This window comes from Acinonyx jubatus, chromosome D1 (assembly GCF_027475565.1).
Source record: "Acinonyx jubatus isolate Ajub_Pintada_27869175 chromosome D1, VMU_Ajub_asm_v1.0, whole genome shotgun sequence".
NCBI classification, from domain to species: Eukaryota; Metazoa; Chordata; class Mammalia; order Carnivora; family Felidae; genus Acinonyx; species Acinonyx jubatus.
Genome location: NC_069390.1, coordinates 55,100,281 through 55,113,530, shown reverse-complemented (window position 1 = coordinate 55,113,530; position 13,250 = coordinate 55,100,281). Strand labels below are relative to the sequence as shown.

The 13,250-nt window shown below is 55.2% G+C and overlaps 1 protein-coding gene across 7 annotated transcripts in view; it reads left to right on the top strand.

Moving 5' to 3' along the window:
- Positions 1-480: 480 nt before the first annotated feature.
- ARAP1 (ArfGAP with RhoGAP domain, ankyrin repeat and PH domain 1) overlaps positions 481-13,250 on the top strand; it is a 66,548-nt gene continuing 53,778 nt past the window's right edge. For 3 of the 7 annotated variants that reach the window (XM_053203638.1, XM_027039752.2, XM_053203639.1), the window contains exon 1: positions 482-632. The gene's annotated coding sequence lies outside the window, so the exon portion shown is untranslated. Of the gene's footprint in view, positions 633-13,250 lie in introns of all 7 variants that reach the window. The other 4 variants (XM_027039756.2, XM_027039754.2, XM_053203636.1 and 1 more) reach the window with 3 other exon arrangements.

Here is a 13,250-nt window from a genome sequence, read left to right as displayed (position 1 = left end):
TTCTGCCAAGGGATCCTTGAGCTCTCTGACTGGGTAGGACTCTTCCCCACCAGCCTGCCCCATGGGGACGTGTGCCTAGGGAGGGAAGTGGGATATCCTCAGAGAATGAGGTGCGAAAGGACTTCCAGGAGGAGGAGGTCAGGACCCTAGGTCGTCCTGCCTCCTAAAGCCCCTTTCCACCCTGGGGGTCTGGACCCCTGGGACGGGAGTGGGGTGGGAGTGAGGGGTGGGAGTGAGGGTGTAGAGTCTCCAGGAGAAGGGTGGCAAGAGGCAGGGAGCCTCAGGAAGAGATGGAGACACAGCGGTTGGGGTGGTGGAGGTAGACCTGAGCCTCAAGAGACAGACGGACATGCAAGCAGCGAGAGGGGCTGGGGAGACGCACAGTCTGACCTGTCCGCTAGGCGGGCCAGGCCAGCGGACTCAAAGATCGCTACTAGGCGGGGCCGAAGAGGGGGCGGGTCCCTGTGCCTTCCCCGCCCTCCGCTCCCCGGGGCATCACGTGGGGGCGGGCGGAAGCGCCCGGCGGGGTGGGCGCGCCCCGCTTGCGGTCGCGAGTTTACGGCGGCTTGAGTCCGTGGCGGCGCCGGGACCCCGGTCCCCGGGTCCGCACGTGGAATCTTCGCCCAGAACAGGTAAGTGCGGCTGCTGGGGCCTCTTCCGTCCGCCGCCGTGTCGGCAGGTGTTGTCCGGAGTTTCCCCATTTCGCAGAAGGGAAAGCCGAGGCCGCACTCCGACCGAGCCCTCAGCGTCCACTTCCGCGGGTGTTTCTTCTGTCAGTTGTCGTCTCTGTCTAGTGATAGGGATGAGGGTCGCCTCCTGAGGATGCGTGGTCGGGCCAGAGGTGGCAGGGGAGGAGCGCGAACCGGCGGGAGAGGGGACTTCCAGCTCTTAGTCCTTTGGTATGAAGGCTCCCAGGAGCCGGAGCCAGCCAGCCCTCTGGCGCCTTGCTTTTCTCATCTGTGTGAAATGAAGGGTCCGGTGGCTCTCGTCTCGTTGAGCGCGGAGACCCTTACAGCTCTGAGCATTCGTATGATCCTGTGCCCTGTACCTGGGGTTCCAGTGACCTTGGGCAGACTACTTCCGGTCTCTGCGCCTCAATTCCCCACCAGTAAATGGAGGCGTGACGTCCCAAGAGCCCCTACCTGGCCCAATTGCTGGAAAAAGAGGAGGTGTGTGTTCACTGAATGGGGTCAAGCCGGGAGAGGGTTATTGGCACTGGAGAGAGCTGGCTTGGAGTGCAGCCTGGGGGGCATAGGGTGGGTGTTTGGTCCCAGATCTCCAAGGGTGGTTTTTTGGTGTTTGGGGAACTCTGGTCAGGAGCCATTACAGTGCGGCTTTTGGCATATGCATTTCCCTCCTCCAAAGTTCCGGTCCTGGAGGAGGCTTCCCTGATCTCCAGGCTTGGTTGGGGGTGGGGAGGTGCTACAAGGTGGTACAGATTTGTGGAGGTGCTCAGAAAGGACTTGACTGTGTGCTGAGTGAGCACCAAAGTCCAGACAGAGGCATCCAGGATGTCTGTCCTTGGAGAGCAGAGAGTGTCCAGGTTAGGGGAGACCTCCCAGCAAGCTCATTACAGAGTCACAGAGACAAGTGCAGACAGGTACTGAGGTAGAATCAGGGACTGGGACTCTTGGAGGCCCAGGGAAGAAGAGATGACTGGAATGGGCCTTGGCAGTTAACTGGCAATTAACAAGGATAAGGACCTTCCAGAGGACAGCACAGCTTGTGCAAAAGCAGGGACGTTCATGGTATATATGAGAAATGGCAAGGAGATGGGTGTGACTGGAAGGGGTAGCTGGAGCTGGGTGTAGAGAGAACTCATCCCTGTGTTCCATGGCTGGTTAGGGATTGTCCAGACCCTACCTCCCTATTCGCCACTTGCTCACAAGAGTAGGGCAAAAGGTGAGGTGGAAGTGGGCAGAGGCCACCAGGGACCCAGATTGCCCCCACGCTTCATTGGGGGCATTCAGGCCCTCCCATTCAGCCCCAGCCGCACACCCACCACCTCTCAGGCTCCAGCCATACTTTTGTGCACCTGAAACCTCAGCCCTTTGTGCAGGTTGCTTGTCTTCCCCACCCTCTTTCCCTAGAAATTTTCTCCCCATTCAAATCTCCTAGGTCCTTCGGGACTTCACAGGTGGGCTGCTTATTTCCTCCTCCTGCCTAGCCTTTCAGTCCTGCTTAGGGGCACAGCTTAGGAAAGATCTTGGAGCTCTGTGGGGAAGGGGCCTGCAGAGCAATGGGGATGACTGGGATGTGGGGTAGTCCCTATATAGCCACCAAACACTACATGACCCTGCAAGTCCCCAAACTTCTCAGAGCCTCCATTTCTCCATCTGCAGGATGGGGTGATAAGTCTTCGTCTCATGCTCCAGAGAGAGACTGCTGGGGTAAGAATTGGGCCTGAGTCTAAATCCTGTCTGTGGCAGTGAGTGTTTGAACGAAGAAAAGAGAGAACCTAGAGGGAAGGGGTCAGTTCAGAGGGGTAAGGGGCCTCTGAGAGTCCTAGGGGCTAGTGGTAAACTAGCCTAGTGTCAGAGTAGGGCATCAGCTGAAGACCGGGGAGTCCCTTCTGTTCTCTGGGGCCCTCCCCTCCCCACCCCTCTCTTCCTTTAGCCAAGCTCAAAGCCAGCCGGCTGATGCCCAAACAAGTAGCCTCTGTTCCCAGGGTGGGGGGAGGGGAGGCAGGCCCTGGGCTCCAGGCCCGCCTGTCCAGCACTGACCCTGCCGCTCACCCCCCATCCCCCGCCCTTCACTCTGGATCTTAACCCTTGGGCGTCTGGGATGGGCCCTGGGTTGCTTGAGGGCTCATACCCCTTGCCCACCAGCTGTCCCTCCACCCAAATTTAGGCTCTCAAGGGTTCTGTTGAAGCAAGAGGGGATGCTGTAGGACATGAGCTGGAAATGAAAAAGGAAGGAGGGAGCGGAGGTGGGAGCAGATAATATAGTCACGGACACTCAGAGACCACTTGGCCCAGAAGCTTTTTTCACAGATGGAGAGACTGAAGCCAAGGGTCAGAGATCAGACCAGGATCACACATTGAGCCTTGGTGGGGGTCAGGACTGATCCGACTCCTGGTCTGAGCCCTCATGGGGAAAGAAGAGGGAAAGAGAGGGAGCTCTCCTTGATGTGAGTACCTATCATGTGCCTGACGCTGCACATTTCTGCTTTTTATTTAACCTCACATCGTTCCATGAGACAGGGATCACCTTCCTGTAACATAGGGGAAGAGACTGAGAAAGAGCTGAGTAATCACATCTGCGAGAAAGATGTCAGTAAATAGGCACATAGCACTGGTATAGGCACTTTCATGTATATTAACCACTTTCGTCCTCCCGAAACCCCAGAAGTTAAGTACCATTCTGCAGATAAAAAGACTGAGGCATAGAGAGGTTAAGTAATTTGCCTAAATCATAGCAAATAAGTGGTAGAGGCAGGATCAGGACCCAGGAGTTTGTTTGCCTCCTTCGGCCTGATTTCCTCTCCCCTAGCCTGACCTTACTCCTTGAGCTCAGTCCAGGGTCCCACTCAGTGAGGGGTTTTCCCCTGGATGGTGGCCAAGGCAGCCTTGAGCAGAGTGTGACCCCAGCCAAGCAGACGCAGCCCTCGCTTAGGAGTAGAGTCCAGTCCCTTGGGTGGCCCCTCTCACCCCCTGCTCCAGTCTCAGTCTGCCTGGACTCATCCCCTTTCACAGCCCTGCACAGAGGGGTGTTTCATATTTCAGGAAGGGGTTCTGTGCTAAGCACGAGGATATGAGGGCCCTCAGAGATCCCCTACGAGTACAATGCCCACAAAGCTCAGGGCCTTCTGCTGACTCGACACCAGAACGCCCAGCCCTGATCAGAGAGGCTATCTTGGCCACTTACCCTTGCTGCCATCAGGCCCCCAGACCTGTACGTTCCAATGAGGGCTCCGGGGAGGACGGCCCAAAGAGGCAGATGACCCCAGGTGTCAGGGACGGCTGGGGGTGGGGGAGGGGGGCAGTGCATGGTTGGTCTTCCACATGACCTTCCTGTGGAATTTTTCCCTGTCTCAGCCTTTGGAACATAGAAGGTCTGTCCTGTAATGAGGACATCTGTCCCAGCCATCGGGAAAATCAGAGTGGGTGGGACAGGATGTGGAATTAAGTGACCAGTTCGATAACAGAATTATTGTTTAATGGTAGTGATAATAGTGGCAGTAGCTGCTGTTTCTTGGAGGCTTAGTACGTGCCGAGTACTGTGGAAGCATTTTTTTGGTATCGATTTAATCCTCAACAGTTCTCTTGGAGTATGTGCCAATTCCCATTTTACAGATGAGGAAACAGGCCCAGAAAGGTAAAGTGATTTGCCCGAGACCATCCATTACATAGAAGAGCTGGGAGCCTGAATTCCTCCCTCTCCACAATGAGAACTGTGAGCACCGGGAGACACTGCAGACAGAGGAGATCCCAACCCCGTTCTACCCTGGGAGCTCCTAGTCTGGGTCGCAGGCAGTAGAGGGCCACCTGGTCACGTGATGTTGCTGGCACCCAGCTGTGAGGATGGCATGCCTGCAAGGGCATCCTGCTTGTAGATGGGACTGACCGCTAGCAAGCCCTGAGCCCCCCCCACGGGCCCGCCTCTGGGATGATGAGCATCTCTTGGAGACCTGCTCACTGCTCTCATCCTGTCCCGGCAGCCCTGGGCTTTGTTGAATACAGTGGTTCCCCCAGCCCTCATTTTGCTCATGAAGAAACTGAGGTCAGTAGAAGTTAAGTGACTTGCCCGTGTGGTCTCTCAGCTGAGGAAAGGGAGAGCTAGAGCCGGCACCCAGGCAGAGGCTCTGAGGCCTGCAGTCCACCTCCCTACCTGGGGCCTGGTCAGGGTCTCCTGGGCCTCTGAAGCCCTGAGCTTCCCTCGGACACTGCCCACCTGCCTTGTCACAGGGTCCAGATCTTTCTCCCTGACTGAACCGAGAACCTGAGTCCTCTTAAGGTGCCTGGGATATGGAACGACTGGATGTCAGTGACTGGATGAACAAACCTGGGAAACATGGTTCCAGAGCTGAGAGCCAAGAAGCAGGCACCAGCTGTGGTCAACAGTGTGGTGCTCAGTACCAGCGGGGTCCAGAGGACGATTCAGGGGTCAAGAGGCCACCCTACTCAGATGACAGGAGGGAGAAATGTGGCAAAATCTTCTTCTTCCTTATTATCTTCATTGTGAGGGCAAAAAACGTGTGTGGAAGGGGGAGGAAGAGGAGGGTTGGGCCCTCTCACTGCTACTCCTCTGTCCCCATTCCCAGGGCAAGGAACTCAAGGTCACAACCTGGGATCTCAGCTGCTCGGGGCTCCTGGGGGAGTCTGGCCTGGTCGGGCCAGTCCCCAGGAAGGGGGAGCTGTCACTGCATCTTGCTCCTCCGTATGCCTGGGTCTCCTTTGCTTCCTTCCTTACTGCCCGAGAGGTCACTGCCCTGCTCCTGGACATCCTCTTCACCCTTTACCTCCTTTCCACAAAATGCCAGGGCCGGGGCTCTGGAGTCCTGTCCCTGACCTCTGGTTCAGTGAGAGGCTTTGGACTGATCACTTCAATGAACTCAGCGTCCCTCGATCTTCAGAGAGGGAGCAAGAAGCAGCAGCTTCCACAGCAGTCTTTAGGTGTGGACAGATCAGGACAGGAACCAATCAAACAGAGCAGGTGAGGTGGGGTAGAGAGCCTTCTTCGTTCCGCTTCACTCCCACCCACCCTCTCCTCACATTGAGCAGCTGGGATTTTAGGATTCTGAGTCTGAGATTCTAGGCTTTGGGGATTCAAGGATTCTAGAGCTTTGTGTGCTGGCGATTCCCAGCCTCTGAATTTCCAAAAATCTGGGTTCCAAGAGCCTGCAAAGCCTCGAATTGGGCTGGGTAGACTCTAAGTTGAGGCTGAGTCCTGTGCCACACCTTGCCGGCTGGTACCAGACAGACAAGGCCCGGAGTTTCTCAGCATTGCTTCTGAAGGCCTGTGGCACAGCTGGCCCCCAGGTTCTGTGTGCTGTCTATACCTACCACCCCCAGCATGTGCACCCAGCTGTCACCTTTCAAGAAATCTGAGAACCGGACCCTGGAAGGGACTAGGTGGTAGCGGAAGAGATAGCCATCTTGGTGGAGAATGGGGAGGGAATGGACAGGGGCCATGACTCCTCTTCATTTGCTGGCAGTGGGGCTGTCGTGCTGGATACCAAGATGGGGTTAAGGGGAGGCCCAGGGAGGGCTGATGGCTGGTTGGGTCACAGAGCAAGGTCTGGGTCACACTGCTGGGGGAGCCAGGTCCTCCCGGGGCCAACGTGGAATGTGGCTCAGCAGGCCCAGGTCCAGTCTTGGAGGGCAGAGCCAGGCTCAAGGGCCCTGACAGAGTGGTGGACAGAGACCTGAGCCTGGGAGCCAGAAGGGAGGCACCCTGCCCCTCCTTGGGGCAGGGACGCCGGGCCTTGGCTCAGGGCCTTTGAATATTTCACAATGCTGCCACCCCCACCCACTCCTTCCGGTGCCCATCTGAGCCTATGGGCACATCAGCTGCCCTCAAAGGGCCTTGGGCATGAGAGTGGGAGCTGCCTCGTGGGGAGGAGACCTGTTTCCTCCTCATGAGGGAAGTGCCTTCCTCCTGGAAGACTTCCTGACTGGGTAAGCTCCTTCCTTGGTTGTGCTTCCCATCTCCTTTCTGCTCCACGTCCTTCTGGGCAGGCGCCGTGCGTGTGTCCGTGTGTGAACGTGTGTGCTCCTGGGCCCAGACGCGTCCTTGGAGGACCTGCGATTTTGCCTGCGTGCAGGTGTTAGCATTCCATGTCCCGGTGTATTGGAGTAGGAAGTGCCTGGCTTTGCACTCCTTGATATGCGAACTGGGTGAGGCTTTTTTTTTCCTTTAAGTTTACTTATTTATTTTGAGAGAGAGAGAGCCATCAGAGGAGGGACAGAGAGAGAGGGAGAGAGGGAATCCCAAGCAGGCTCTGTGCTATGAGTGCAAAGCTCAACACGGAGCTCTATCCCATGAACCATGAGATCACGACCTGAGCCGAAATGAAGAGCCAGACGCTCAACCAACTGAGCCACCCAAGTGCCTCCTGGGTAAGGCTTTTATCTGTTTGAGTGGGGACCTTCATCCAGGCAGGCCGCTGTGAGTCTGCAGCTGAAATACCATAGTTTGTTCCCCAAAGCCACCCCAGCAGCCTGGTGGGGAGAAAGGGGCCTCCCGGAGGGCAGGGGTGGGGACTGGGCTTTGCCAGATGACAACAGGATGGCTTTGGGGTGGGGTCCGTCTTGCTTGCTGAAGGGGTGCCAGAGCCTCAGCTGAAGGCCTGCCTCTCCCCTCAGACTGGGGCTCTTCCTCCTCCTCCTGTCTCCTCAGCTCTAAAGATGGATGTGCTAAGTCTAGGGAGACCAAAGACTTAGGGAGCATCTAGTTGTTCTAGTGGTTCTGTTCCAGTTTCTGTTTCAGGACGTGAACCAGGACACTCATCTGCCTCTACTGCCAGTGGCCTGAAAACCCACATCTTTCAGTGCTGGGCTGGCCTAGCCGATGTGGAGTAGGGGGGTTGCTCCAGTAACTTCGAGGTTACCTGAGGGGACTGTCCCTCCCAGTTCTTCCAAGAAACAGGCTAGTGGAAGGACGGAGGGGTTCAGTCTGGGGGGCCGAGGTCCTGGTCCTGACTGGTTAGTTTAGTTTCTTGCACCTCTCTAGGGCTCACTTTCCTCTTCTGGAAGAGGGGAGGGTTGGATAAGGTGGTTCCTAAGTGCCTAAGGGGCAGGTGGCTGGGGGGTGTGGAAAGCTGGGGGAAGGCAGGGCTGGGTGTGTAGTAGACAGGAGGTTAGAGCTATAACTGGGTGAGTACAAGGGGAATGAGAAGTGCCTGATTTAGGAGGCCAGAAGCCAGGTTCTAGCCACACTCTGGCCACTGATGGCAGTGTGATCTCAGGCAAGTCATCACTTTCCTGGGCTACTTGCTTTCTGTGTATAAAATTGGGAGATGCTCATTCAGTCAACAGAAATTCACTGTGTGCCAACCTCAGGCTGGTAGTAGGGGATGCAGGGTAATCAGATCCTGGTCCTGCTTTCGAGGAACACCCAGCCAGGTCTGGCGTGAGAGTGTGTGTGTGTATATGTGACACAATCACAGATAGTGACATCCCAATGTGATCAGGACTGTGGCCATGGGAGTCAGAGACTGCTCCCCAGAGCACGTGACACTTGGACTTGAAAGGCAAAGTAGAGAATGATGTTCCAAGCAGAGGGAACAGTATAAGCAAAGACCTGAAGGTAAAGTGTCAGGCAGCAGGAGTGGAGGGAATGAGATGGGTGAGGAGTAAGAGGCAGGAGCCGGAGGGTGGAGGCCCTTTGAACCCCTCTGGGTGTTAGCATGAAAGGGGTAGGCATGGCAGAGAGGGTGGGGGCTGGTCTCTGAGACTCCTGGAAGTCTAGGGAGGTTCTCACCTGCTCTGGAGAATGGTTGAGGGGTGGGCAGCACCAGGGGGTCTGAGAGTCAGCACTTCCTCTCTGTGGGTGAGGGCTCCCCGAGCAGTGTTTGTCAGGCCACCACAGCAGGAAGTAGCTAGGGCAGCCTCAGGTGGAGAGAAAGGGCAAGCCTAGCCACAGAGGGGGCCAAGGAACCTCAGAGTTGAATCTTTGACTCCTAGAACTCCGGTCTGAACCTTGACACCTGCCTCGTCCAACCATCCCTCTCCCTACCCGTGTCACAGGCCCCTGTCCCAAGCTCACCTGACTGAGGTGAGCCAGGCCTATGTGGACATCCATTCATCCATTCTTCCAGTGGCCGAACGCGTCTAGCCGCTGGGGATAGGGCTGTGAATGAGACAGTGCCCTTGTCCTCCAGTTGAGGATACTGACAATGAACAAATAAATATGTAATACAGTAGTGTAATCCAACAGTGATAAGTGGCATCCAAATATGTAATCCAATAGTGAGAAGTGAGATGCTGAAAATCACACAGGATCAGGGACTCATAGGGGCACATTTTTAGGTAGAGTGTTCAGGGAATGATGGTCTTGCATTTGAGAAAATGCTGGAAAAAGTATGGGAGTGAGTCATCAGATGTCTGGAAAAGCATTCCAGGCAGAAGGAGCGCCAGTGCCCAAATCTGAGGTAAGAGCACACAGAGTGGGTTGGAATAGCAGGAAGGAAACAGAGGCAGTAGGGACAGACCATGGACCCTGGTAGGCCATGTGCTGGCTTTGGCTTTTAGTCTGAGGGAGGTGGGAAGTCACTGGGGAGTGAGAACTGGTCAGATTTGGGCTGTATTTCGAAGGCATACGTTTATTCCTCCGAAGCCTGCAAGGTGGAGCTGTCATAATCCCCATTATACAGATGGTAAAACAGAAACTTAGAAGTTATGTGAATTTCCCAGTCTCCCAGTGGTAGGCACCCCAGTGCGCCTGACTATCTGCCTGCCCCATGATGCATCCCCGAAGCACCCTGCTTACTCACCCAGGAGGGTGCTTCCTGTTGTCTGGACAGCAAGGACAAGTATCTTAGCATAGCCTTCAAGGCCCTTCTTAGCTTGCTCCTTCTCTCTTGCCCACCTGACCTCCCTGAATCTGCCCTGCTTTCTGCCTGTCTCTGCACTGTGCCCTATGAGGAGATGAGTAGAAAGAGGGGCCCAGGCAGCCCTTTGTTCAGATTCTGGCTCCTGTGTTATTTTAGGCAGGTTACTTAACTTTTCTGAGGCTTTGTTTTTTTCTCATCTGTAAAGTAGGCTAAAAAACCATCCACTTTCTAGACTGTCATGAGGAAACAATCCGTGTACTGTGTTTAACACAGTGCCTGATGGTAAGCACTCCATAATCACAACCTTCTGTTGTTTTAGACAGGGATGCCTGGGTCATATAAGTGCGTTAGAATGTTCTCTGTGAGTTGGAGAGGAGAGGCTGAGTCAGGGAATCTTCCTATATGTTGTCTGACTATATAGTTGGGGAGGCTGAGATCACACATGAAATTTGAGGCCAGAGCCTTTGCGGCTGGTCCTTTCTAGCCCCTGCCCTGCCAGTCTGCTCACCTCCACCCCATCAGCGCAGACCACTTCCCCTTTCAGGGGCCAGCAAGCAAGGGGCCTGCTTATCTTCTGGCTTCTCCATTCCAGGGGCCACCTGGGGGGATGGCAGGTTCGGGTCCCTGTTCTCCAGGGCTGCTAGTTCCAGGGTGCAAGGGAGCCCACCAAGTCTCTCCTCCTGGGTGAGTGAGCACATCAGGTTCTGGGGCAACTCGGGATAGAGTCAAGCAGCCTTCTGTCCCTCTCCCCAGGGCCAGGGCTAGCCCTCAACCCTTCTGAGGGTCCCGGTACCTGACTCTTGTTCTGTCCGCTCCTGCTGCCTGGGAGTCTGTCAGTAGACCTGTGTACTCCCACCCAGCATGTGGTCAGCCCTGTTTCTTCCTGTTTCACACTCACTCATTTATAGTGTTAAGAGCCCCTTCTCTCCCCCACCCCTGTCTTAGGGGGCAGCGGACACAGAGAAGGATCTTCCTGGGGTTACCCTGTGGCACCTTGGGCCTCCCCCTTACCCAGCACTTGCGTTGAGGGAGGTGTTCCCTGCCCTGCCTGGGAAGCCCCCAGCTCAGTAGAGGACTGTCTGTGACTGAGGGCAGGGGACCAGGCCACAGTCCAGTGTGCTCCTGCTGGGGGTGTCCCAGGTCTCCATGGTGCTATGGGGCTGATCTGAGCTGCACCTGAATGGTGACATGGGCTGGGGCACGGGGAACGTGGATGTGGGTGAGGGCTCTGGGGTAGGGTTAGGTGAGGAGCTCTGCCTTGGGGACAGTTACAGGGTGGGCTGGTGGGTGTGCTGGCTAAAGGTGGGTTGAGGACAGAAGAAGGGAAGAGGGCCCAGAGATCCAGACTGGCCTGGGGAGGCCTGGGGAGGCCTGGGGTGGATGGCAGCAGTGGGATAGAGAGGGGGTGTGTGTCAAAACAAGGTAATGAAGAGCCATAGGGGAAATGGGAGGGGGTGGTCCAGAATGGTCCATTTGGAGATGGTTGGCGAAGTCATATGTCATAGACTTTGACAAGGCCTAAACCCCAAGTCATTGTTCGGCTTCGTGTATTTGCAAGTGAGGTACTGCAGATATTCACACTTCATCCCATACCTTCCTCCCTATCTGACCCTCTCTAGGGTGGGGCTTGAGCATGAGGGGGCTCTGGGTGAGGTTTGGGGGGAACGTGGGTGACGCTTGGCGCTAGGGTGGGGTCAGATGCTGTCTAGAGGACAAACCACAGGGACCCTGGAGTCTCATGTTTACTAATGGACCTCAGTGCGTTTCCCATCTGAAAGTCCCTGGGCTGCCCTCTGCTACTGACCTCCGTGTCCTAATGAGGGGGACCTTATTTGCTAAGCTGTGTCTTAGACCTTTGGGAGGATAAGCCGTGGTGGGAGGGAGGAAGTTTTGGGTCTCAGTTTCCTATTCTCTGGTCCAGATGGTCCAGGAAATCAGTCTCATTTATAATAGTTCTCTTAGTGGTCTGTTCGTGTTACATTTAAAATCATAAACCTGGTGGGGCACCTGGGTGGCTTAGTCGGTTGGGCGTCCGACTACAGCTCAGGTCATGATCTCACAGCTTGTGAGTTCGAGCCCTGCATCTGGCTCTGTGCTGACAGCCCAGAGCCTGGAGCCTGCTTCAGATTCTGTGTCTCCCTCTCTCTCTGCCCCTCCCCCACTCACGTTCTGTCTCTCTCCTTCAAAAATACATAAACATTTTTAAAAATTTTTAAATAAAGCTGGAGCACCTGGGTGGCTCAATCGGTTGGGTGTCTGACTCTTGATTTTGGTTCGGGTCATGGTCTCACGGTTTGTGGGATGGAGCCCCTCATGTGGCTCAGTGCAGAGCCTGCTTGGGATTCTCTCTCTCCCTCTCTCTGTGCCCCTTCCCTGCTCATTCTCTCTTTCTCAAAAATAAATAAATGAACATTAAAAAAAGAACATAAAGCTACTTTATATTGTTTTGAGGAACAAACTGGGGCAAACTCAATTCTAATAGACAAGATACTTTTGTCATTTGGTCTTCTAATTATAAAAGTGATACACAACTATAAAACTTTAAACAGTACAGACAGGAAGGTTGTAGAAAGGGATGGTCTTTCAAGATTGGATTGGGAGTTAGGGCTAGACCTGAAATTCAGGTCAAGGATGTCTCCTGTCCCTTGGTCTTTATTGTGCCTTGGTCATGAATCAACCTGGTTTTATATTTGATTAGGGTGATGCTGAATGGGCTGCCCCAAGGAGGTTGTTAAGACGTCCTGCCTCTCACCAGGTCCACAGTGTGTGATGCGCATGTTGTGCACTGTCCAAGGGTACCTGGTCAGAAGGGGGTGAGGTGAGAGCTGGGAGGGGGGTACTGAAACCTACTAGCCTGTCCTCCCTGCTGAGCTTCACGTCCCGCTGTGGGGCCCCTGAAGGAAGAGGCATTTTTTCTAATTTGCCCAAAGGCCCCACCTAGGTTGGAGGTAACCTTGCTTTTCCCTGGAGAGTTCATCGTGGGGTGGGAATGTGCAGTGGCTGGGGCCACCCAGAATGAGGTCCAGGGGCAGTGGGGTGTCCAGTGTGGAGCCCTGCAGGGGCACATGGCTGGAGGCAGGGTGTGGTAGTCATTGGTGTCTGGGGTAACTGAGAATCCAGAGTGCGGAGGGGTCCAGACCAGAGACTGGCTACAAGACCAGCACCAAGGGCCCATTTGGTCAGGAGTGGCCAAGGCCTTGGGGCAAAGGAACAGGAAGTATGTGTCTTACCAGCAGAGGAATAAGCAGATTATGAGTGAGTGTGGTCTCTAGCACATACATAGTGACGTGTCACGGTCATCTGGGTGACAGTGCTGCTTTATGGAGAGGGAAACTGAGGCTCAGAATGTGACATGACTTGCCCAGCGCTTCAGGCAGGAAGTGATAGAGCCGGGATTGGAACCCAGACTTACCCTTGCATCTTGCCAGGAGATGGCTCTGACTCACTAGTGGCCCCCAGCTTCCTACCAGGTGGCTGAGGCAATGGGGCCTCAACTCAGTCCTCCCCTGAGGGCTGCTCCTCACCCACCTCTACCACTCCCTGGTCCCCAGAGGAAGGGTCATACCCTGGACGGGATGGGACAGAAATCTGCTGCCAGGGAGGTGACAGGACAGAGATTCGGAGCTGCGGCAGGGCAGGAGAATCCACTGTAATTCTTTGGGTCCTGTATGTGGCGGCCACCCATCCCTGGGAGACAGAAAGTAGGCCCGTGGCCCAAGGATCAGTCAGCTGCCTGCCTGAGGGCTGCACCTGC